Source organism: Arvicola amphibius, chromosome 9 (genome assembly GCF_903992535.2).
Source record: "Arvicola amphibius chromosome 9, mArvAmp1.2, whole genome shotgun sequence".
Classification (NCBI taxonomy): Eukaryota; Metazoa; Chordata; class Mammalia; order Rodentia; family Cricetidae; genus Arvicola; species Arvicola amphibius.
This window is the reverse complement of record NC_052055.2, coordinates 91,418,061-91,444,935: the sequence shown is the minus strand read 5'-3', so window position 1 is coordinate 91,444,935 and position 26,875 is coordinate 91,418,061. Positions and strand designations below refer to the sequence as shown.

Sequence of the window (26,875 nt, the reverse complement as noted above, 5' to 3'; positions counted from 1 at the left end):
TCGGGGGTGTGTCTCCCTGGGTGTTACTTCCCTGGTGAGCCTCTCAAGGTGAACAGCCAAGGATGGGTTATCTCTGGTTATCCTTTCTAGATAGGCCAGCAACGCTGTTGGGAATTCCAGGTGAGCCCTGAAGCTCTTTCCTGGAAGAGTTGGGATAACAGACTAGCCTGGGGGAATTTCCTTTCCCCAGCTTCCAGTCCTGTCCCCAGTCTTGTCCCCACGCGTCGCTGGGTGGCACCAGCAAAGTGCACACCCCACCCATTTACCCTCCCTCCCACACCCACTCACACTCAGAGTGGCCTAGCCTGTACAAGAGTAAATGGTTATGGTCCATTTTCAGCATGAAGTGTTCTGAGAGCTCATTAAAGAACCACAGATAAGCAGGAGGGTCTCTGCCCCACACTTCCGTAGCTGGTGGCTGGAAGCTGCTTGTCTCGGAACTCTGAAAGATGGAAAATTGCAGGCAGTTGGTGAGAGGAAGCCCACTATTAGAAAAGGGGGAAGTCTCAAGACCCAGAACATTCGTTAGATAAAGCTTGGCATCCTGAACCATTAGGATGGGGAGCTGGGGAAGGGAGTAGGCTGCTGGAAGAGCTGATTGTAACTGTGAAATGCCAGCCTGTGGTGGTGGGGGGGTATGTGTGGCGGGGTGGAGGTGGGGGGGTGGAGCACAAGGGTTTCTCACAATCAGGGGCTTCCAAAGCCATTTTCACCTTTTCTCTAGGCTGGTGACCCTTTTGATTTTTTGCAGAGTTGAACTAGAAACTGTTTCCCTTTTGCTAGTCTCTCGACTTCCTTGCTGGAGAATGGGGGTTTGTTTGTTTCTTACGCGGGGAAAGCCCCTGAAGCTCCACTGACTGGAACATTTCTCCACCTCCCTGAGGACTAGCTGATTCACTTGGCCCTCAGTCACCAGGAGCAGGCCATGGAAGGACCAGAAGAACCAGATAAACCACACGTGGACAGAAGCAGTGCGGGGGGGAGGGGAGGGGGGGGGAAAGAGACTCTTCAGAAATGAGATTCTCCTGGAGTCACAGCCCACCATACAGGCTGGGACTTGCCTGCTCTGCCCAATGGGGCCTGGCTGCTGAAAGACACTTGCTAAGCACTCATTGTTGCTTAATGTAATAGAAAACACGTCAGGGATAAAACAACAACCAAAAAGCACTCATCCTTCCCCCAAACTGGGCAAACTGCAGCTTGGGCATGAAAAGAAAATCAGCTGATGCCAACACACAGTTAAGTCAGGTGTTGGAATTATCTGGAAGGATTTTCAAGTAGCCATCTTTAAAAAAAAAATGCCTCAACAAGCAATTAGAAATTCTCTTGAAACACATTTTAAAAATAGAAAATCGTAGGCAAGAAATAGAAGCTGCAAAGGTTGGGAAGATTATGGAGGGGCTAAGGCTCTCGCTCTGCAAGCAGGAGGGCTAGATGGCCATCTCCAGGGTGTGTATTACATCTGTAATCCCAGCATGCCTATGGGGAGATGGGGCATGGAGACCGGAGTCGCTGGAGCTGTGGGCCACCGAATCTAGTGGATGCCTGCAGTGATGAAGAACAAGAGACCCTGTCTCTAACAAGGGAAAAAGCAAAGACCTACACCCGAGGTGGTCCTCTGTCCTCCACACTTGCACCAGGGCACGTGTGCTCCTGCATATTCACACCCACACACACCCATACACCACACACACACACACACACACACACACACACGAGTGCACACAAACTCACTCACACACAGCAATACACATATGAAATAGTAATAAATTAAAGAAATAGAAGTTATATATTGTACCTGGACCCAGCTTAGCTCTTCCCTGTGACATACTTGATCTCTCTCTCTCTCTCTCTCTCACACACACACACACACACACACACACACACACCACGGAGCACATACACACATGAAATATTAATAAAGAAATAGAAGTTATATATTGTACCTGGACCCAGCTTAGTTCTTCCCTGGGGACCCTCTCAGCCTTCCCTTCTAGCTCAGCGCCATTCCTTGGTGTCAACTGCCAATCCTCAGTCACATCTTCTACGAGGGACCCCAGTGACCACACCAGGCTGAGACTCAGGTCACTACCTCAAATTAGCCATCATCAGAGAAGCTGCTTCTTGCACTGAAGGAGAATAGAACCACACACAGGCATCCCCAAACAAACAAAAACTACGTCTGGGAAAAAAGAAAAAATATGCACCGTGATGGTGCATATTGATTCCAATGTCCTGGACCTGTTAGCCTCTTCCATGGCCTCAACCTTGCTGTACCAAGCCCTGCTCACTCTCTGTGTAATCAGCATGTATCAAAGGAGATGGTGGTGATGTCAGGAACTGGTGGCTTGTGCTTCTCTTACTTGCCTTGAACTCCCTGTGACCATAGCACAACATAGGCCAGTTCATGCCTTCCAGTTTACCCTGGAAAACCAGCGTGGTTCCAACTCCCCTGTGATGGCAAAGAGATGGGTTATCCTGTTCCAAGGCCTAGAAAGGGAGCCTTGATAGAGGGACAGGAGCTTTCACCTTGAGAGTCCTGGGATTCAATCAGGTTGTGAAACTTAGCAGTAGAGCCCCTACCTGCTTGACCATCTTGAAGGTTCTATCTTCCTTTTAAAGATATGGTCTCTCACTGTTCCAGAGCTCCCCGAATTCAGCCCTGCTGGCTGACTGGTGAGACCCAGGGATCCCTCCGATCTCAGCCTCTCCTCTTAGGTATTGAGCTCACAGGCACTTGCTACCACACGCGGTTTAACTGTGGGTTTTGGGCTTTTAACTCTGGTCTTGCATTAACCACCCGAGCTGTCTCCCCAGTCGACTTTACGTTTTCTACAAGAATCAGTCTGCTATGGTTTCTACAGTGGAAGCTTCCTACACTGGTAATGTTGGGAAGTGAACCCGGGAGAGATACTGAGGCCTGGAGGGCAGAACTCCCAGGAAGAGATGGGGGATCTGAGGGGAGTGAGCAGCCATGCTTGTGGGTCTGACCCTTGTGCTTTCTCTTTCTGTGAATAATTTATCCCCTTCTGTTCTCAAGCAAGGGTGGAAGCTGAGATCCTGCTGCAAATGGCGGTGCCATGCGAGATAGCTTCTAGCCTTCAGGACCAGGAGGTACATAAACTTCCCACCTTAACACACCACATAAGGAGACAGATGCAGCTCAGCCAGTAAATTGCTGGTCTAGCATGGGAAAAGCCCTGGGTCCATCCCCAGCACTTAGAACCTAGGCAGGGTGGCACTTCCCTTCAATCAAAGCACTTAGGAGGTAGGGGCAGGAGGATCAGAATCCAAAGTCATCTTTAGCTACATAACAAACGGAGCCACTCTGACTACAGGAGACAAACAAACAGGCAAACAGACAGAGAAGCCTGCCCGATCTAGTGTTCTGTTGTAGAAGAAAAAAATACTAAGATGGAAATTATTCTGTCAATTTTGGAAGAAAATTTAAATACAGAAAAGTAGGAAACTTTCGTAAAGAAAAAAGGCATTCACTCTTAGTTCCGTTACCTAGAATTGACTGTGAAGAGTTTTTATTTGTTTTGGGCAGTTTTTGTTCGCATATATTAAGTCAGAGGTTGAAAGCATGCTGTTCGTGTGGTGTGGAACCATGAAGATTTCATTTCATACTTTATCTCAAGAAATTTTACAGATTATCAAGGACTGTTCGAGAATGTGTTTGCCTACCTTAGTACGCCCAGTTCTGGATACGTTGCAGTTTGCTTCATAGCTTTCTTATTGTTGAACTTTTGGCTTTTTAAAAATAAAAATTTTGAATTGCATTGTGGGGTGTGTGTGTGTGTGTGTGTGTGTGTGTGCGCGCGCGCGCACTTGTTTGTGTGTACACGAGCGCATGTGTGGTGTGTACCCACCAGGAAAGCAAGTGGAGGCTGAAGGACAATCTGAGTTGTTCTTCTTCCTCCACCATGTGGTTCCCAGGGATTAAACTCAGGTCATCAATCAGGTTTGGCAAGCAGCTTCACATGCTCAGCCATCTCCGTGGTCCCTTTTATTTTCTTCATTTCCCCTGGCTGATATCACATGACCTTGCCTGCATGTCTGTCAGCGCCCCATGTCCATGGCTGGTGCCCACAAATGCCGGAAAGAGGGCATCAGATCTGGAATTACAGGTGGTTGTGAGTCACCTTGTGGGTGCTGGGAATTGAACTCAGGTCCTCCAGAAGAGCATCAAGTGCTCTTTAACCACCGAGCTCTCTCTCCAGGCTCCAAATGAATGCTTGTATTCACAAATTGTCGGCATTTCAGACTTTCCTAATGCTTCGGAGACAGATGTGTACAGCAGGTCAGCAGGCTGAAGCCGGAAAGCCAGCCAGTCCTTCTACTTGAAAGTGCTGCCCTCTGGATCTCTCTCTACACCTTTCTCCTTCATGGCCTAACTAACGTATGTACGGTGGAAACCACCCACTTCCATCTACCATAGTGTTCGTTCTCTCCACTGTTAAAGTAAACACAACTTACCTCTAACATATTCAGAAAGATACTTAAGCCTCAAGGTCCCCAATAATTTGGAGTACTGAACTCGATTCACCCTGACACTTCTGACAGAAGTAGTGCATTACTTAATGAGAGGTCGCCACACCCTGCTGTTAGAACCAGCGTCCACCACGCCGATAGCCAGTCACTGTTCACACGGTTTGCTCTTCAGGCAGTAGCCATTAGTCAGCTCTAACTAGGCCAGAGTCCAGCAGGAAAGTGCATGGTGCGCCAGATCCACTGTCTCTTAGGTTGCTACTGTTTTCTCTTCTTTGCTGAAAGGTTGTACTGAGCCAGACTTTACCCATGACAGGCCAGCAACATGAACACTTTTATTGTGCTCTTCGTCAGGCTGAGTCAGCCTCTTCTCTCTGGCCTCATCGTGTGTGTGTATGTGTGTGTGTGTGTGTGGGGGTGTTCCACGGAGAAAAGCTGATTGCGTAGGGGTCTTCTATTTTCAGTTGGTTAAACAAACGGGGAGTACCTACCTTAACACTGTCAACCACTTTACCTTTAAAAAGCCAGGTGTCTTTTTCATACAGTATGGCAGCCTCAGGGTTTAGGGGAGGCTTGTGTTGTTGATCTTGTAGAAGACTCTCCTTGCGTACCTTAAGACCTGCCGTGTGTGATTATGGTTCCGCCTCCACTTTGCACATGCTCTCTTCACATCCAGTTCACCTGAGGCGGAATCAGCTAGCAGGTGAAAGACCGGAATATCAAACAGCAGGCGTGGACAGTCGCCATCTGGATAGTTATCAGGAATACACCGGGTAAACTTGAATACGCCATCCTGATACAATCCGTGTCGTACGAATGTCACTCCAAACCACACTAACGCGGAGGGATACGATGGCTGTACATAGCCACCTGGTAGCTTCTGCTTCACCGCCAATGTAGATTCTGCATGAAGCGAATATTCCAGGAAGAAGGGTCCATTAGAAGCATGGGTGCCATTTCTTGACTGCGCTGCTGGGGCTGGAGACGTAGGCTTCTGTTATGGGCAGAGCGTTTTTTTGGGAACAGATGGCAGCTGCTTTTTTTTGGTGCAGTCCGTGGAAGACTGGTTTTCACATCCGCTGCTAATGTCTTCTCTTCACCTTCAGCTCGTCTGCGCACAGAGTTTGCAGGCATGCTCCACAAAGGGTTCGTAACGTGTCCTCCAAACAAGGAACTTCAATGCTGCGTCATCAAACTCTCAGTCCTCAGCATCCACGCTGGACCCCTCCATGCGAAGCTCACGCCACCACTACTCGACTGCATCTCCGGCTGCCGGGCATCTCTCCTGCAGAGCCCCGCCCTCAGATTTCACAAATAATTTTCATAGTTTTTTTTTTTAATTTTGGGGGACCATATATAAGTTCTTGCTTTCTGTTCAATCAAATCCATACATTTCCTTCATGTTTTATTACCTTACCGTTATAATTTGGCTATCACATCACACCTCATGACTTTATGACATGTATTTATTGCCTTATTGTTATAATTTGACTATCGCAGCTCATAGCTATACGTTTCTTTAATATAATTATTTTAAATAAATGTATGTGTTAGTGATCTAGTTCAGGACTAAACACATACTAGGTAACTGTTCTCTTAATGTGCTACACCCTCATTCCTATTCTACCTTTTTAATATTTAAAATTCAAATTTAGTTAGAATTGTTTTGCCATATGGCAAGAATTGTGAATCAATTAAAATTATGAATCTATTTCTCAATATCATTTATTAATTTTACCCTATCTGTGAGAGAAGGGTGTGTGTGTGTGTGTGTGTGTGTGTGTATGGTGTGAGTGTATGTGTATGTATGCATAATATATATTTGTGCATTGTGTGTACATGTATGGTGTGTGTATTGTGTGCATATATGATGTGTGTATTGTATAGTGTATGTATATGTATGATGTGTGTATGTTTATTGTGTGCATGTCTGATGTATATATTGTATAGTGTGTGCATATATGATGTGTATGTGTGTGTGTTGGATGTATTATGATGTGTGCATAGTGTGTGTATGTATTGTGTGTATGTATTTAAGATCTGTGTATGTGTGTGCATGGGCATATGTGTGTTATGGTGTACATGTATGGAGGTCAGAGGACAGACTCAAGTGTTTGTCTTTGCCCTTTACCTTGTTTGTGACAGTCTCTTGCTCACCTCTGTCATGCACCAGGCCATTTGGCCTAGGGGCTTCTGGGAAGCATCCTGTCTCTATGTCCTGGCTATAGGCATGCTGATATTACAGCGCATCCAGCTTACACAGACTCTGGGAAGTCAAACGCCGGTCTGCACATTTGCAAGGCAAGTATTTCCCCCGTCACAGTCCATAGCTTTAAGAAGCCCTTCAGACAGGTGGGGTTATAAAGAAATGATGATAAACTAAACTTCAGAAAGTGGATGAGGGTCAGAATGGCTTCTCTCTGGGAAGATGAGTGAGGGAAAAATGAACGCAGCAGGAAAGGAGGAGGTGGCCAACACTTTGTTTTATGTTGAGACAGGGTCTTACTGTGTAGCCCTGGCTGGTCTGAAATACTTTGTAGACCACGCTGACCTCGAACCTCCTCTCTGCCTCCCAAGTCCTGGGACTGAAGTTGTGTGCCACCATGACTGTTGACGGCCATTTTAATGCAGCATGTAGCCCCATGTGGCTAGACAGTACCCAGAGCAAACACCGCAAGGTGAATTCATGTGATCTGCCAACTACAGATGACTAAAGCCAGGTGTCGCTGATCTCTGCAGGGCTGTGCTACATTGAAGAGAGGGATATTTCGCTGGAGCTGTTTACCGTTCGCTTGTCTCAGATATTTTACAGACAGAATCTGGTATCCACAGCCAGTGGTGAGGAGACGGAGAAATAATAGATGATGACCTCAGCCCAGAGAGGAAGCCATCCACAAAACAGAAGAAGGTCCAGATGTTGGAATTAACAGACAGATTTGAACCCAGTTATGAAACATATGTTAAAGGATTCAACAGCAAATAGAGATAATACGCATGGATACATCTCAGGTATTTTAACAGAGATATGGAAGCTGTAACAAACCAGAGCTACAGTTTCCTCAGAACTGTGGTCAGGACAGTTAAAATCAGGACGAGCTTTGAACCAAAAGAAAGGCATTCTAGAGCATGAAGTTATAAACTCTTCCTTCTGTCTCTCTATGGCATGTTTGGTGTTTTTTTTTTTTTCTTCTTCTTTTACAAATGTCTCTTTCGTTTCCTTGGTTCATCTGTCTCTTGAAGTGTGTACGACTAAATTTATAATAGCTTTAAAAATATTAATGGCGTGAACGGACGTGGCGGCACACACTTGGAGACAGAGGCATAGGGTTGAGAGTTTAAGGTTGACTGGACCCATGGCCTCGGCTTCGGTTCCTGCCTTGAGTTCCTGCGCTGACACCCCTTCATCACGGATTATAAGCTGTGAGGTGGAATAAACCCTCTCCCCGCCAAGCTGCTTTCAGTCATGGTGTTTTGTCACAGCGATGGAAAGCAAACCAAGGCGGTGGGTGAGTGTGTGTGGGTAGCAAGAGGAGAGGAGTATCTGGAAACTTCCTGGGGGGGGGGCAGGGATGGGAATATTCCAGATTTTGGTTTGCATGTTCGCTGTGGTCAAAATTTATGGGGTAAAACAGAAAAGGCCCAAGCCCACCCTGCTCCTTCTCTGCTTGGCCCCTCTGTGGGCAGTATTCCTTTTTGGCCATCAGTCTCAGTGCCTGGAGTGGTCACAGTGACTTTAGTTGCTGCTGTGGTAGATCTCCTCTCTTTTTTTAAAAGGTGTGTGTATGCGTGTGTGTATCTATGTGCATGTGTATGATATGTGTGTTCGTTCTTTTGTTTGTACGTAGGTGGGCATGTGCCACCGTACATGTGTGGAGGTCAGAGGACTTGAATGCTGGGCCTCATCTTCTACCATGTCTAAGGTGGGGTCTCTTGTTCCTGGCTGTAGGTCAGGCTAGCTGGCTGGAAAGCTTCTGGGGCAGTGATTCTCAACCTTCCTAGTGCTGCGACCTTTTCGTGCAGCTCCTCATGTCGTGGTGACCCCCAACCATAAGATTATTTTCATTGCTACGTCGTAACTGTAGTTTTGCTGCTGTTATGAGTTGTAATGTAAATATGTGATACGCTACCCATGTAGGAGTCACCACTTACAGGCTGAGACCCACTGTTCTAGGGGTTCTCCCTGCCTCCATCTCCTATCTTGCCCTACGCGCTCTGGGGTTACAGATGCTTGGGCTATTATACTCAGCTGGGGATCTGACACCATCTTCTCATGCTTGTCTGGAAACACTGTACCCCTGGCCCCGTGCTTTGGATCATAACTTCCACCGCGCCTCCCCAAAGTCTGTGACCCTGATGGGAACTGGTGAAATCTTCAAGAGATGGGACCTCATGGGAAGAGCTTAGGCCACCGGGGAAGCCCCCTTTGAAAGGGCTATACAGGCACAGTCCCTTCCGTCTTTGTTTCCTGGCCGCAGTGAGGTAAACGGACCTTTTCCAGGCCCTCTCCACATGACATGTTGCTTTGACAGAGTCCAAACCCAAACATCTAACCACCATAGCACCACAACCAGCCTTTCCGGGTTGTTCGTTTCTGTGTGTACATCAATGCCAGCTGTTCCCCTCAGTTGTTTCCCTGCCTTAATCATTTGAGACAGGGTCTCTCACTGAGTCTGGAGCACATCCATTTGGCTAGACTGGTTGGCAAGGAGCCCCAGGAATACTTCTGTCTCTACCCCCTAGTGTAGGGGTTCAGGCGTGCAGTGCTGTGCTAAGCTTCTCACCTGCGTGCTGGGGACCCGAACTCAAGTCTTCATGCTTGCATGGCAAATACTTTACCAATGTAGCCACCTCCTCACCCCACCGCTCCTTTTTGTTTTTTTTTTTTTTTTTTGGTTTTTTTTGAGACAGGGTTTCTCTGCAGCTTTAGAGCCTGTCCTGGAACTAGCTCTTGTAGACCAGGCTGGTCTCAAACTCACAGAGATCCGCCTGCCTCTGCCTCCCGAGTGCTGGGATTAAAGGCGTGCGCCACCACCGCCCGGCTCCTTTTTGTTTTTTTAAAGTGGATTTTAACTCACAGTGACAGAAAGCCAACATAATTGCTCTCGGTTGTTGAAAGTAAATTCAACTCATTACCAGTAGGAACAGCACAAGAGAGAAATGGAAATAGTAGGCGTTTAGAACATTAGTGGGTTTAAGCATGCAAATCTGGAAGGGGTAATGTCTTTCCGAACAGACTTTTTTTTCTTTTGTGATCCAGCAAGTGAAATTTTCTCCTTGAATGTCATTTGTTCCATCTTTCCCTTTAACAGAGTGTTCTGTGCATTGTAAAAAATTAAACTGTTTAGTGAGCCAGGGGCTCGACACTCAGTTAGTTCTAAGTCACTTCCACACACCTTGCTTTCATACACCTGGACACAACTTTGGGTCTTATCAAATTTCATCAAAGGCTACATGGCGTGGGCACAGGGTATGGCTTGTATTCCTACCATCAGGGTCACTGGGGTCCAGCTTCCAGAACTTCCTATTCATCCCTGACATCGTCAAACCTCAGGACTTTTACCTTATTCAGGTAGAACTTATGGCAAACCTGAAGCCTTAATCAGTGTTTTTAAAAAGATGGAGACTTACTCCTTTTAAATAAAGTCAAACGTGCAAGCTGAGAGCTGACAGAGGACTTCTGACCACAGGTTTGTCTTCAGCTCTCCGTTTTGAATGCATCAGACAGCTGTCACCTGTGGAGGGCATGTCATGGTGATTGTGAGCTCCACTGAACAGCGCGTTTCTTGGGCTGGTGGAGGCCATCTCCTGCTGTTTCCTTTTAATGATACCTTTTCTTTCTTTAGCCAGTCCCTCTGTTGAACCTTTAACCAAGAACACTCCCACTGAAGTCCTGCTGTCGTCCTAGAATCCTGTGGAAACAAGTGACCTTGAGGGAAGGAGACGTGTCCCTCCACGTGAGGATTGAGTGGAGACACTGGGAAGAGGGAAAGAGACCCACTGATCTTCAAGTGGGATCCTGGTACCTTGGGGATCCTGAGGTGAGCTTAAACTTTACATAGTGGGTTGGTTACAGTTATGCATATCTAAGCAGTCCTGGGCAAACTGTGGTCATACCCATCATTGACAGTGTTGTCTTTTCTGTAAGGTGGTCTGCTAAGGGGCTGGAGAGATGGCTTGGCAGTTAAGAGCACTGGCTGTTCTTCCAGAGGACCTGGGTTCAATTCCCAGGACCCACATGGCAGCTCACAGCTGTCTGTAACTCCTCATACAGATATTCTTGCAGGGAAAACACCAACGTATGTAAAATAAATAAATAAATTATTAAGAAAGATGGTGTAATAAAAGGGAAATCTTTGAGTGAAAACTTACCTGACTGACTAACTCAGGCTTTTGGCACTTTCGTCTCCCAGCGTGAGATCCCTGGGGGAATTCTAATTTCTCTTTCATTTCTAATAGGTAGCTTTGCTGGGTATAATATTCTGGGTTAAAATTGTTGTTTTTCAGAACTTGGAATACATTTTTTTTCCAGGCCTTTCTGTTGAATAAGCAGGTGATTTTCTTGTGGGTTTGTCTTTATAAGTGATTTGACCTTTCTCTCTTGCAGTTTTTAATACCCTTTATTCTGTTTTTTAACATTTTAATTATAATAATATAATCAGATGGAGTTTCTTTTCTGGTCCTTTTTATTTGGAGTTCTGTACCTTTGTACCCGTTCAGGCATATCTTTCTCTAGATTTGGATTTTTTTCTTCTATGATCTTATTTAAAGCATTCTCTGTACCCTCACTATGGTGTTCTCCTTCTCCTGTGCCCATAACCCAAAGATTAGGTCTTCTCATGGCATCCTAGAGCCCTCATGCTTTCTGTTCGTATTTCCTTTCAAATGTCTCATTGACCAGTACTGTGTGACCCATTTCCTTCTCCTTGTTCTCCGACTCTATTTCCTACACGTTCCATTCTATTGGTGTGGTTTACCACTGAGGTTTTTATTTCGCTTTTTATTGAGTTTTCATTTTGCCGTCATTTCAGTTTGGGTTTTGTTCAGCAATTTTATCTCAACTTTCATAGATTGACTTCATCATTATATTCATCCCTTTTGAGCTATATTTGTGTCTTCTTGACTACGCTGATTGTTTGAACATCCTTATAAGCATTCTTTTGAATTCTTCGGTAGTTTTTATTTTCAAGTCATTTCCATTGGTTCGTGAAGCAGATGACTTGTCTCTGTTCTTATTGCTTCTGTTTCTTCAATGAGACTTGCATGTCTGGAGTTAGTTCATGGGTTTTTCATTTCTTACTTTGTTTTGTTTTGTTTTTACACATTAAAATATTTTGTCCTTTCGGCATTGGCTTCTGCAGTGTTCAATTGAGAACTAAGTCCTAAGTAGTGTTTGTTAAGTTGGGAGTGTAGACCCCAGCCCCTCACATCTATCCCAGCCCCCAGGCCTGAGAGTTGTATTAGTCTGGACTCCAAATCCCAGCATGCCAGCTCCTGACCCCTCTCCCTGGGAGGGTCAGGACCACTCCCACAGGGTATTTAAGCAAGCTCCCAAAAGAGGAACACGTGGTCTCTCTTTCCTCTTCCTCCTGGTGGTCACGTTTGTGGCCTCTTGGTTCCTCCTTGGGTCCACCTGAGAGCACAGGAATCCCATTAAACCTGGATATATTTTAATTTGGCTTGTTGTGATTTGGCTTGATTGGGATTTTTGCATTGGCAAAGAGCTCACGTTAAGAAAAATTCCTAACAGGGTTGACATGTCCTTCCCCTCCTGTAGGGCTGTTATTTTAGGGCAGGGACTCTTACCTTGAGTCTTCCTCTGAGGGTCAGATATTGACCTATGTCAGCAAGAACTTTGTCCTGGTGTCTGCAGGCTTCCCTGTGAATTATGGAACTCTCCACATGCCCTGTGAGCTTTACCCAGAGTCACCTTTGGTCTGTAGCTTCCACTGAAGCTACTGGGAGATGAGGAACTTCTGTTTACCAATAGACTTCACTTCAATCAACCAACCAACCAACCAAACAAACAAAAAAAAACCCCAAGAAAGTTCTATGGGAAAAAATAAAAATACAGGAAAAGACACAAGGAGGATGAAGATAGACAACAGTAAGTGGGGTTGCATTTAGATGGGGTTCAGGTAACTCCCAGCTGCCTATACTTTTGCTTTCTAGGTTATTGTAGTTCTGGGGTACGAGGCAGGGCCTTTCTCTTGCTTGGCAAACACGTGAACAATGAATTGCACTTTTGTTTAACAGAGACATAGAGGTCCGCAGTGGCTTCCTGCCGTACCACCCTGGTCACCAAACCTTACTATGTGGATTTTTCAGAGTGCACTACTTCAAACCACAGGAAATATATATGATAGCCATATATACCAGGGTTCTGTAACAGCCTGGTTCAGGTCCTGAGCTGGGGAAGGGGCACCAGTGCACAAAGTCTGGCCCCCAGATGAGTTTCACACAAGTGATGGCACAAATAGCTCGAGCTGTCTTTATTTATACTTAAGAAACACACACGTTTTCCCCCCAACTTTGAAATCAAAACAACTTTTGAATCGAAAACAACACTCAGCGTTTTTGTTAGCTTGGTTAAATATCGAGCCAGGCTTACCCTGTCCTTACAATGCTAAAAGGTGGTAGACACGGGCAACAATATTATTCAGAACATAACAAAGCATATTTGTAGACATGGGGTGATTTGCCATAGGCTGCTTTCATACAGTTGGCTTGTATATCTCTAACTGTTCCCTTGTCCAACAAAAGGGTCCTGCACATGAAGCCGCTCTATGAAGGACAGAATCTGATAAGGCGCTCATTTTCCATCCTGCCACACCATTCTTAATGGTTTTTCCCTCCTGGGATTGGGAGACATAGTTAATGTCCCTGTGTTGCTTCATTATATGTGTCCATTAACTTTTATCATCTCAGATTCTGTCAGCGCTGAATCAGAAAAGTTCCCAGGGTCTGGATTAACAGCTGGTATTTCCAGATAAGAAACCTGAGAAGCGTCATTTCCCAAAGAATTTGAGGGAAAAAATAATTGAGGAAAAAAATGGGGTTTCCAGCAATGATCACATCTGTCCAATGCCTGACTGGCAAAGAGAAACTACCAACCATCAGGAGAATCATCGACATTATGAGAGAGAAGAGAGCGTGCAGGCTGCACAGTTCACAGCCGTATTCTGCACTGTCCTGAGGGCCACTGTTCTTGCCACGTGAGAGACTGTCTTCACATGATGTCTCAGATTCATAGATGACAATGTCAGGCAAACATATTAGAATAAGACATACAATACTTTCCATCCATCCACCCATCCATCCATCCACCCATCCACGTATCCACCCACCCATCCATCCACCCATCCATCCATCCACCCATCCATCCATCCACCCATCCACGTATCCACCCACCCACCCATCCATCCATCCATCCATCCATCCACGTATCCACCCATCCATCCATCCATCACTTTGCTAATTCTTCAGAATATCTGGGGATTTAACGCCGAGTGAGACAGCTATGATCCCAGTCCTCATCAAGAGCTAGCATTAGTGAGTGGATGGCAGGCGGTGTGGTGTCTGACTGACTGTCAGCTTAACAGGCTCTAGCATCACTGAAGAGACAACTTATGGGCACATCTGTAAGGGGGCTTTTAATTGAGTGAGGTGGAAGACCCACCCTCAATGAGGATTCCACCAATTCCATGGCCGCAGTCTTAGGATGAACACAATGGAGAAAAGGAGCTGAGCCCCAGCCTTAATCTCTCTCTGCTCCCTGGCTAATGTGGCCAACTCCCCCTTTCTCCTTAACCATGCCTTCCCCACCAGGGTGGAATATACTTTAAAACTATGAGCTAAAGTCAACTTTTCCCCCCTTATGCTGTTTTGGTCAAGTATTTTGCCATAGCAGGGAGAGAAGCAGCAAGTTCAGCGAGGGAGTGTCTAGTTGGATGCTCTGAAGCTGTGGTCCGAGGTATGGGATGTGGAGGGGCATGATATCAGTCCTGGGGATGGTGAAGTGGCGGGGTGGCTAGGAATGGCATAAGAGGTTGGCCTATGGTTGATTCAGGGAGAATAAGTGTAACCAGGCCCAAGAGCAGCCTAGGAGACTCTGGGGTGAGAAAGGGAAAGCCAGGGCCTGTTGCAGATGGCTGAGCTGGGAATGGGAAGTACAAGTGCCAGCCTCTGGCTGGAGAACACAGAGCCGTGGCCTGGTGCCATAGGCTGGGCTGTAGAGCCCACAGTAAAGACCTCTGTGGAATGGACCAGTGTTTATACTGCTGGGATAAGACACCATGGCTAAGGTAACGTATAGAAGAAAGAGTTTATTTTGGCTTACAGTTCTAGGGGGTTAAGTCCACAATGTCAGGGGAGCATGGCAGCAGGTGGTATGGTGGCAGGAACAGGAAGCTGAGAGCTTCTATCTTGAACTAGAAGCAGAGAGAGAAAACTGGAAAAGGCAGGAATATTTTAACCTCAAAGCCTGCCCCCAGTGACATACTTCCTCCATCAAAGCTGTACCACCTATACCTCCCCCAAAGAGTACCACAGATTGAGAGCCAAGTGTTCAAATACCAGAGATGACAGGGGGTGTTTCTCACCCAAAACACTACAACCAGTCTTGATGGTCTGTCCCTCCTGCCTCTTTCCGCCTGGTTGTGGCCTGAAGACCCTTAGTCAGTGGAACTCAGCCTACGTATCGCCCTGTGTGAGGTTACGGTTCCTCTTCGGTAAGTTGGCTCTGAGAATACCAGGAAGGGCAGAGTGTCACAGAACCTGTGCTCTGTGTCTTCAATAACTTGTAATCACATGAGTTGTTCCTCATTGGACACACAAAGACTGTTCCCTAAGGCAACCTTTCCTTCAGGGCAGTGTGCGCACTGGGGCCCAGCAGTGCCTCCTGGCTTAAAGAAGCCAGCAGCTTTTTCCTCTGGTATTGCCACTACAGGCCTACTGCTTGGGGAGTGTGGGGCTCTCCATCAGGCCCTACCCATCAGCCCTGAGGGCATGGTCCTTTCACAAATGTCCCTAGGGACCCCAGGTAGGCAGAGGGCAGAGGGCCGAGGAAGATTTACTCACTATTTAAGAAAAGGAGGCTGCGATGTTCCACCTGAGTCCAGAATGAAGCAGACAACATTTTGGGGTCTCTTGGCAGAGAGAGAAACTGGTGCAAAAATACTGGGGCAAGCCGGGCGGTGGTGGCGTACACCTTTAATCCCAGCACTCGGGAGGCAGAGGCAGGCGGATCTCTGTTAGTTCGAGGCCAGCCTGGTCTACAAGAGCTAGTTCCAGGACAGGCTCTAAAAAAGCTGCAGAGAAACCCTGTCTCGAAGAACCAAAAAAGAAAAAAGAAAAAAAATACTGGGGCAAAACAAATTTGGCATGTTGACTGGAGCAGGAGAGGGAAGATGGCAGAGAAGGACTCTGATGCTACAGACGTGTTTAGGTTCTATGAGATGCTGATGCTACGGATGTGTTTAGATACTATGAGATGTGGATACTACGGATGTATTTACATACTATGAGATACTGATGCTACAGACTTGTTTAGGTACTATGAGATGCTGATGCTATGGATGTGTTTAGGTACTATGAGATGCTGATGCTATGGATGTGTTTAGATACTATGAGAGGCTGATGCTACGGACATGTTTAGGTACTATGAGGTGCTGATGCTACAGACATGTTTAGGTACTATGAGATGCTTGATTTTGTCCAAGCCTAAAATCCACAAGAGAGTTTAAATAGGAGTGACTCCTCCTAAACTGTCCTATGGGATCCTATTTAATTTACATTTTACTTCTTCTTCTTCTCATTATTGTATGCACATAGCCACACACATGCCACACACATGCCACACACATGCCACAGGAGGCGTGTAGAAGTCAGAAGACAGCTTTCAGCAGTCAGTCCCTCCTCTGTGGGTTCCGGGGATTGAACTCAAGTCATGCTCTGAGCCATCTCACTGGTACTATTCTTTTTTTAAAAGCATTTTTCTCCACTCTCCCCATCCCTCCTTCCACCACCACCACCACCACCAACAACAACAATAACAGCAACAATACCCCCAAGAAACATAAAACAAAAAAATGGGAGGCAGAGGCAGGAGGATCTCTGTGAGTTTGAGGCTAGTCTGTTAGTGATTTCTAGGACAGTCAGAGCTACATAGTGAGACCCCCCCTCTCTTTCTGTCTCTCTCTGTCTCATACACACACAAAATTTTTCCCCTATGAATTGAAATACATTAAAACATTATGTACACGTCTAAAATGTCACAATAAAACTTATTATGTATAAATAATATACCCCAATAATTTTTAAAAGAAAGTCCTTCTGGCTGATGTGTGTAAGTTGTGTGGGGCCAGGGAGTTTGATAATGTGGGCATGGTTATTCTTCAGGTATAACCATCTTGGCCAGGTGAATGGTGGCTGAGGTGGATGTGCCTTCCATAGGCCAGAGACAAATGCCAGTCATGGTTTTGGTTGGCAAATTCAACAATGGCCGGCTTCTGTTTCCAGCAGAGAACATGGAACACGGAGCAGATCAAGTGCCCACGGCCTTCACCCCAGTAGTTGGTATCTTGCCCCTGCCACCGAGTCACTGCCTCTATGGAGGCATCTTTCTTTCTTCCTCACCACCATTTCCTGTTATAGATTAAAGGGCTTCCAGAACTTTCTACAGACCCAGCTAGCCAGTGGAAAAGCAGGGGCGGGAATTCACAGATGGCTTCTCTGCCTGCCTCCCAAACTTCCCGGCTCTGTATCCAGCCTATGAGAGATGGACACCAGATACATGTCTGCTGCAGGGCCGGGCTTCTGGGCCACACAGCACATTCCTCAGAATACACATGGCCTCACTTTGCCCTGCCTTCTCATGTGTGCCCCTTCCCCCACCAGCCCATGTTTCTGTGCATCAGGCAGCCCCTGCTTTCTTTAGGTGTCCCAATTCACAGCCACAGGCATTTGCCACGTGTCCTGGTGGTGTTCCTGGAATCTGCTTCTTCCTCTCCCCCATGGTGCTCACTTGGCTGTAGCAGTGAGCCAGGATTTGCAGCTCAGAGGCAGAGAGCGTTTTTTCCTAATCTGAGCCATGCCCAAGCTGGTGCCAGCAGATGTAGATTTACCACATTTTTCAGGGCCCGTGCCTTGCGGAGGAAAAGCAACGCCTCTGCCAGCTGCCGAGGAGGCAGACACATTCCTGGGAAGCCAGCTCCGGATGGCCTGCAGGCTCCCGTGAGTGTTCTGGGCAGATCCTGGCTCCAGGATCCGTGGTACTGGCAGCAGTGACTCTGCTGGCCTCTTGCCTAGGATGACCACAGCCCATGCTCTTTCCATCCTGGGCGTCTGGGCTCTGGCCCAGTCAGGGCGATGAGCTCCTTCAGGCTGGTTGTGCCTTTCCCCCTCTATCTTAAAATAATTGTTTTGGCGTTGCGGGTTGGCAGACTTACTCACTTAACCCTGAGGCCAAGAGCAGCAAAAGGCTCCCGGTGAAGGGCCCTGCTGCCATGCACGCCTCCCAGCCTTCACTCATGGTGGCCAGTGCCCCTATGGCTGCATAGCCTTCAGAGATCATTTTCCGCATGCTCGTTCTTCTCCCCCTGCTCTTGCAGGGAAGGAAACTTGTGCTTCAGGTTGATCCTAGTGTACGCTCTTTCTCTCCACAACGAATAGTGGGCAGCCACACACTAACACCACACCACACAGTACACGCACCACACACACAAACCACACAGCACACATACCACACTCTACACCATACCACATACACAGCACACATCACACACACCACACACACACCACACATCACACACACACCATACATACGCATACCACACCACACACACATACACACACACATACACACACACCACACACACACATACACCACACTACACACATAATATAGACACACACACCACACACACACCACACATCACACACACACCACACATACACCACACCATACCACACAGCACACATCACACACACCACACACATACCACACATCTCACACACACACACAAACACCATACACACATATCACACCACACACATACACACACACCACACTCATACACACACCACACACACACATACACAAATAAATACCACACCACATACACACAATAGACACACATGCAAACACCACACCACAATATACATACCATACACCACATACAACACCACACACACACACACACACACACACACACACACAGATTCCTTTTTGGTGCAGGGAACCCTGCCATAGCTCCTGGTATGGGAAAATCCTGTTTTATTCAAACAGTAGGCCTCCAGGTGTTCAGAGCTCCTTGGGCCTGTGTTTATCGCATGCTCAGGGATCTGCCCAGGTTCATTTACGGAAAGTTTGAGCCTTGCTGCCTGTGCTATCTAGACAATGCTTGACGTCATACAGAGCTCATCGTCATGGGGTGGGGGGAGCCGCATTTGCCACCAACAAAATAGGAGCCAATGATGTGTTGTTTCTTTTTGTTATTTTCCTAAGACTAGATCTCATTGTATAGCCCTGGCTGGCTTTGAACTCATGAGCCTCCTACCTCAGCCACCTGAGTAATGGAATTACAGGCATGTGTTAGCATGACCAACTGAGAAATTATTTCTTATCTATTCTCCAAAAAGCAATCATTGCCAGTTAGGCTAAAAGTTTCTTTTTCTTTAAAACATTAATAAAAGCCGGGCGGTGGTGGCGCACGCCTTTAATCCCAGCACTCGGGAGGCAGAGGCAGGCGGATCTCTGTGAGTTCGAGACCAGCCTGGTCTACAAGAGCTAGTTCCAGGACAGGCTCCAAAGCCACAGAGAAACCCTGTCTCGAAAAACAAAAAAACAAAAACAAACAAAAAAAACAAACAAAAACAAACAAACAAACAAAAAACCATTAATAAATTACCTGTTTAAATATGAGGCAGATGTGTAAGGCCCTCCTGACCGGCTTTTGCACCTGTGTGCATGTCTGTCCGTGTGTTGGATGTTTGTATGTATTGAAAAGGCAACATCAAATATTTTTCCTCTATTGCTCTCCCCCCCTTGTTTCTTGGAGACAGAGTCTCTCACCAAACCTCCGTCCCCCTGAGGCAGTTTGGCTAGACGGCCTGGCCAGCAAGCCCCAGAGATCTTGGCAGCTCCACTCCCCCAATGCTGAGATTATAGGGACACACTACTGTATCTGGATTGTAACACATACATTCGGGGGGGGGGGTTGAATAGGCGCTCATGCTTGTGTGGCAAACACTTCATTGACCAAACCATTTCCCCTGCACCCTTCTGACCCCCTTGACCCTCTGACTGCAGTGAAATAGGCCTGATTTTTCTCCACCCTCCAGCCGGGATATGCAGTAGGCAGAACTCAAGTTAACCTCCTGGCTGCCTGCATGGTCCATGTTACAAGAGCCTGTTCCCTACACTCTCCCGCCCTGCTCCATCGCCTAGACTTGAACCAAGTCACTAGGCCTGGTGGGGACCATTTCATATTGCCTACCACCTTCAGACAGAACTAGGCAGCAGGCAGTGGAACTCTAGCACTCTATATGTTTTTAAAATATTTATTTATTTATTATGTATACAATATTCTATATATGTGTGTATGCCTGCAGGCCAGAAGAGGGCGCCATACCCCATTACAGATGGTTGTGAGCCACCATGTGGTTGTCGGGAATTGAACTCAGGACCTTTGGAAGAGCAGGCAATGCTCTTAACCTCTGAGCCATCTCTCTAGCCCTAGCAATCTATATTTTAAAAGCAGAGGCAAGAAAAAACAACAAAGCAGACTTAATGAACATTTCCCACGTATTGGAGTGAAGGGAGACTCAGAGCAGTTATGGATGTAGACAGTGGTAACTTGGTATTCATAAGTCATGCCGTGAAATCTGATACAATCATTGCAAGTACAAGTGGACAGTAAATTTGAAAGTTAATTTCTTGTTGGGCAAAGTCTATCAGCTTAGAGCATTCAGACCTGTGAATGAACCTGTACGACACCTGGCTGAGCAGAAGGAAAGGCCTTATAGTAACTGGTGATGGGGATTGTTGAGCGTCTCAATGAGGAAAAGGGGACGGCAGAGAGGTCTCAGCGAGTGAAGTGCCTGCCACGCAAACATTAGTACCTGAGTCCAGATCCCCAGCATCCAGTAAGCGCAGCCCAATGTGCCTGAAATCCCAGAGCTGGAGAGGTGGGGACAGAGGCTTGGTGGCTAGCTAGGATAACTCTGGTTCAGCAAAAGGCCCCGTTTCAAACAATTAGGGCAGAGAACAGTTGGGGAAGACACCTGATGACAACCTGTGTTTTTAACAGTCAGGTGCACTTTAATGCATCTATATACTTGCGCTCACATTAGTGCTCACACGTGTGTGTGCACACACCTGCACACACGCACTCACCTATCCATCCTACCTATACAATCAGATAGATAAAAGAATAAAGAAACTTGGCCTCTACTGTGAGTATTCAGATTACAACTGTCTATGGCGAGCTGACAAACTAAGCAGTTTAGTGATAGGACGGGAGGATAAGAAGTTTAAGGTTATCTTTGGCAACCAGCTATGGCGTGAGCTCTAGGCCACCCTGGGCTATATGAGACCCTAAAAACAAACAGCAACAACACATCAAGATGACACAAGAATTTAGTGACCTTGTGGTAGGGAGGGGCTTCTAAAACAGGGTATAGAAATCCAAACCAGAGGAGAGCAGATCAATTAGCCGGTGTTACAATATTTGCTTACCAAGAGACTGTAACGAGAGCCAAAGTGAGCTCAGAGAGGGAGCTGGAAGCACAGAACCCATGAGATGCCTGCCTGAATATATAAAGAACTCTTGCAAATCAATAAGAAAAACTCAAACAGTACAGTAGGAAATCATGAAAGAGACTTGAACAGGGACTATGCCAACATGTTCATTTTAAATGGCCTTAGTGCAGAGTCAGTGTTTCGGCCTCCTGCAGTCAGAGCGATGCTAGTTAGAGCCATACCGTGGTGTCTGAGGTAGTTTTAAAACCACACACATGAAGTTTGCTTATGCTTCCCTCTCCAGGGCCCAGATCTTGATGCCCCATCATTGAGTTTGAGCTGAAGTAACTTATTTGTGTGCATGTGTGAGTGGATGTGTGTAGGTGTGTTCACACACCCATGTGTGTGCTTGTGTGTGTGCATGTTTCTGTGTGCGCATGTTTGTGCATATGAGTGTGTGCACAAGTTTACATATCCATGTGTGTGCATGTGACTATGGTGCCCATATGTCACAGTGAGCATATGGAGGCCAGAGGACCGCCTCAGGGGTTATAGTCAAGGACTCTGTTGTTTGAAACTGTGTGCAACAGACCAACTAACTGTCCCACAGTACCTGGGGAGTCACCTGTCTCTCTTTCCCATCTTGAGATAGAAGCACTGGATTACGGATTCATCCCATTATGCCTAGCGACATTCCATAGGCTCGCATGGTTTATGTGGCAAGTACTTTACCCACCGAGCCTTCCCTCTAGCCAGGAAGTACATATTTAATGGCCAATGTGCCAAAAACGAATGAGAGGGATACTTCCAGCACTAAGTCACAAGAGATAATATGACCCCTTCTGTCTCTTTGTGTCTCTCAGACCACTGGCTTGGGGAAATCTGTGCCCTCAGAGAGAAGCATCACGTAGCCCCGTGGAGAGCTGAGTTGCTACATGGTTGTAATCTCAAAGCCGGGGAAGCAGAGACAGGCAAATCTCTGGTGCTTGCTGACTCGTCAGCCTAGCCTACATAAGTTTCAAGTAACTGAGAGACTCAGTTTAAAAAAAAAAAAAAAACACCAAAAGCAAGAAGAGCAATACTTGAAGAATGAAGCTGTTTGTCCTCTGACTTCCACATACAAATGCACTCACATGTACCCCCCATGCACATGCGCATACAATACAGTACGTACAGTACACACACACACACACACACATACAGAATGTGGATAGATGATGTTAAGCATTCTAGTAGTAAAGACATTGAATTGAATTAATATTTGCTGCATAACAAATTATCTTGAGATTTGGTGGTTAGATGCAAAACACATTTATGTTAAGATTTATGAGGCAGGAAGTTGGAGTTGGCTGGCCTGGGTGACTCTGGTCTTAGGAGGTCAGTCATGATGTCAGTTGGGGCTGCGGGCATCTGGGGGTGGGGGGGAGTCCACTTCCTCATGAAGGGTGATCTCTTCCTGTAGCAGAGCACTCTGGCTCTGGTGGGGCTGGATTAGAGCAGCGTGCCCATCAGTCATAATAAAATATCCTGGCAAAAAGCAACTCAGGGAAGAAGGTGTTTATTTGGTTTATGATTCCAGGTTTTAGTCCGCTGGTATGGAAAAGGCAAGAGAGGAACTCAAGCAGCTATTTATCCACAAGATGTCCAAATATGAGCAGAGAGACTAGACACACCCTTGCTTTCTGCTTCCGTTCAGCTAGCTTTCTCTACTCTTATACAGTTTGGGGGCCCAAACCAGGGAATGGATCTTCCCGCATTGATGAACAGTTGAGACAATTCCCTACAGACAGACTCACAGAGCAACATGGCCTAGACAATTCATTGAGACTTTCTTACCAGGTGATTCTAGGCCGTGTCAAGTTGACAGTTAAAACCAACCAACACATCATGCCTCTTGTGCTGCCTCTATTGCACACGCATTGAACCAACATAGGACATGGTCTTAGGCTCCTCAAGCCCAAAGGAACCTTTTTTTGTTTTTAACGTATAAATTACCCAGCCTCAGGCACTTCGTTATGGTGACAGGAAACTAAGTAGCTGGGCTTTGTGGCGCATACTTGTAACCCCAGCACTTGGGAAATGGAGTGTCTCAGTTAGGGTTCCGATTGCTGTGAGGGCACACCATGACCATGGCAAGTCTGATAAGGAAAGCATTTAATTGGGGTGGCTTGCTTACAGTTTCAGAGGTTCAGTCCTTTATCACCACGACAGGGAGCACGGCGGTGTGCAGGCAGACGTGCTGGAGGAGTGGCTGAGAGCCCTACATGTTACAGGCAGCAAGAAGTCAACTGAGACACTAGGCAGTATCCTGAGCACAGCAAACTTCAAAGCCTGCCTCCACAGTGACACATTTCCTCCCACAAGGGCATACTCACTCCAAAAAGCCACACCTCCTAACATTTCCACTTCCTATGAGATTATGGGATCCAATTACAGTCAGACTACCACATGGAGGCGGGGAGGGGGAGGGCGGCGGGGGGGGGGGGATGAGGAGTCCAAGGACAGCTTAAGCCAGATCCTCTCTTAAAGATAAACGGGGGGGGGGGGGGGGGGGGGGGGGGGGGAGCGGGAGGGGGAGGAGGAATGAGAACGGTAAAGCTAGCACAGAGAGGCGGCCCAATTGCATTTCAGCAAAAAGGCCGTTGATGAAGCAGAGGGGCCCTGGAGCTTTGCTTGTTAGCAACGTTTTATGTCCTCACCTGGGCTGCGGTTGCACAGCTGTTCAGTGTATTACCTACCCAATTATGTTTGGTGCCTTTTCCTGTGTGGTTGTGTACTTACGAAAAAGATTCATTAAGGAAACCACAAAGCAACAGGATATAACACGGCACACACATCTCTGGGGCCTGTGGTAAAGCCTTTGGTATGAGTCCCTTGGCCCATCCAGATACTCTTTCCTTAGTGCTGAGTTACACAGTCCCCTCGCTCTTGGGTGACACAGACATGACCTTTGGGAGGTCATAGAGGGTGTGTTCTCTAGGTAATCCTCTACAAAACATATCCATTTGGTTGAATCTGGGGACAGAGAAGTGTAGGTTATGTTCCTTGGTGAGGGTTTGAGCATGGCTCCTGGAGAGATGGACAGGGAATGGTGGAGCTGGTACCATGTCAGGGAGGCTTGGAGTCTCCATATGTCCTCTTCTGAACACATGACTGCCTCTGACCTAAGCAGGTACTATGTGGGCTGCTTCTGCTGATGGAATCAGACGCTTTCATGACTGTGTTCCCCATAGTGGATGAGGTTTGAGAGCCCGTTAGTATAGGCTGTGGCTGTGGGGCCCTGGAATGGAGGACACCTGCAATATGTCCTGTATCTACCCTACTGGTGCAGGAGAATTGTCTGTGTTCTGTCAGTCATGTTTTAAATAAACATGATTTATTTAAAATAAGCTGATTGACCAGGCAGGAAGTATAGGCAGGTCAACCAGACAGGAAGTAGAGGCAGGGTGATGAGAACAGGAGAATTCTAGGAAGCAGGAAGCCCCCTTTCTGCAGTGCTGTCTCAATCCCCTAAAAAGCAAGATGTGACCTGCCCTGCTGAAAAAGGTACCAAGCCATGTGGCTAACATAGATAAGAATAATGGTGGCTGGAGAAATGGCTCAGTGGTTAAGAGCACTGCCTGCTCTTCCAAAGGTCCTGAGTACAATTCCCAGCAACCACATGGTGGCTCACAACCATCTGTAATGAGGTCTGGTGCCTTCTTCTGGCCTGCAGGCACACACACCGACAGAATATTGTATACATAATAAATAAATAAATAAATATTTTTAAAAAGAATAATGGGCTATATAAGTTATAAGAGCTAATACGAAGCCTGAGCTAATGGGCCAATCAGTTTATGATTAATATAGACCTCTGTGTGATTTTCTTTGGGGCTTACTGGCTGTGGGAATCAGGCAGGACAGAAACCCCAACGAACCCGGCCCTCATGTTACACCCTACCCTACACACACACACACACACACACACACACACACCCCAAATGAACAAACAAATGTCATAATGTCATAATAAAAAAAAGAACTATTTCAATATGCATGATCCTCCCCCATGTACTTCTTTTTCTTTGTTTCTGATTTTGTTTGGAGGCAGCATATCCCAGGCTGACTTAGAATCCTTGGTCGACCAATGGCCTTGAACTATGGATCCTTCACCCCCTGAGTGCGGGCATTACAGTTGTACACCATCATGCCTGGTTTATGCAACATGAAGGACAGAACCTGGGGCTTTGTATGTGCTACGCAAGCACTCATTCAACCAGGCTACCTTCTCAGATTTTACATTTCAAACACTGTAACAGCCCCCTTCTGAGTGAGACTGTGGAATATGTGGAAGTGGCTCCAGTCTCTTTCCATCAGGATGCTCTTGGGTGTATCCTGACTTCCTTTGGTTCGGAGGAAGCCACTATTCATGCAACGTGGGTACCTGAAGCAGGAGGCCTGGCTGTGGGCCACTCAGTGACCTAGGAACAGAGGATGTTGCTCTTGATCCAATCGGATGGGATCTGGCTGTCATCCATTGCCCTAAGCCAGGGCATGGAGCACCCCTAAGAATACTCAAAAAGTCTGGGCAAGGCTTCTAGACTGTGCTTTCATCAACTGAAGGCCATTAGGCTGTTTCCATTTCCTAGCTGTTGTGAGTAAAGAGACAGTGGATATGGCTGAACAAGAATCTGTGGAGTAGGAGGTCAAATCCTTTGGGCATATACCAAGATGTGGTGTAGCTAGGGGTCATGATTTGCTTTCTATTACTATAATTAAAAAAAAGACCCAAAGCAATTTGCGTGGGGAAGGATTTATTTGGCTTACACATCCCAATTATAGTCTATCATAAAGGGAAGCCAGGGTAGGGAACTCAAGGCAGGAACCTGGAGGCAAAAACTGAAGTAGAGACCATGGAGGAATGCTCCTTCTGGCTCACTCAGATTGCTTTCTTATATCTCAGGACCACCTGCCCAAGGGTAGTACAGTCCATAATGAGCTGGGCCCTCCCGCATCAATCAAGAAAGAGCCCCAGCGACTTGTCAATCTTATAGGGACATTTTCTCAGCTGAAGTTCCCTTTCTCAGATAACCATAGTTTGTGTCAAGCTGACGAAAATTAAAAACAAACAAACAAAACAAGCAAACAAACAACAAAACCAAACTAACCAGCACATTGGGTCATATGCTAGATTTCTTTTTAGCTTTTTGAGACATTTCCATAGTGATTTCCAGCGTGGCGGGGACCGGTTTGCATTCTCCTTCTTTTCCCGTCTTTGCCAGCATTTGTTGTCAGTCATTTCTAATGGCATAAGATGAAATTTCAAGAAGTTTTAATTTGCATTTTCGTAGTTGCTAAGGATGTTGAACACTTTTTGAGATAATTTTTTGTCACTTTAATTTCTTCTTTTGAGAAACTTCAGTTCAAATCCATAGCCCATTTTTTAATTGGCTCATTTGTTTCCCCAACTCTTTTTTTTTTTTTGAGTTTGTTATGTATCCTGAGTATTAATTTTCTGTCAGATGCACAGCTGGCAAAGATTCTCTCCCATTCTGTGGGTTTCTTCTTCACTTGATTCTTTCCTTAAGCTGTCCAAAACCTCTTGAGGTTCTGAGGTGCCACTTGTCAGTCGTTGGCCTTAATTCCCAGACAGATCCAGTCCTA

General features: G+C 46.5%; 1 pseudogene; it reads right to left on the bottom strand.

Annotated features, from left to right (window-relative positions):
- Nucleotides 1-4,741: 4,741 nt before the first annotated feature.
- On the bottom strand, nt 4,742-17,503 carry LOC119823752 (annotated as a pseudogene).
- Nucleotides 17,504-26,875: the final 9,372 nt, after the last annotated feature.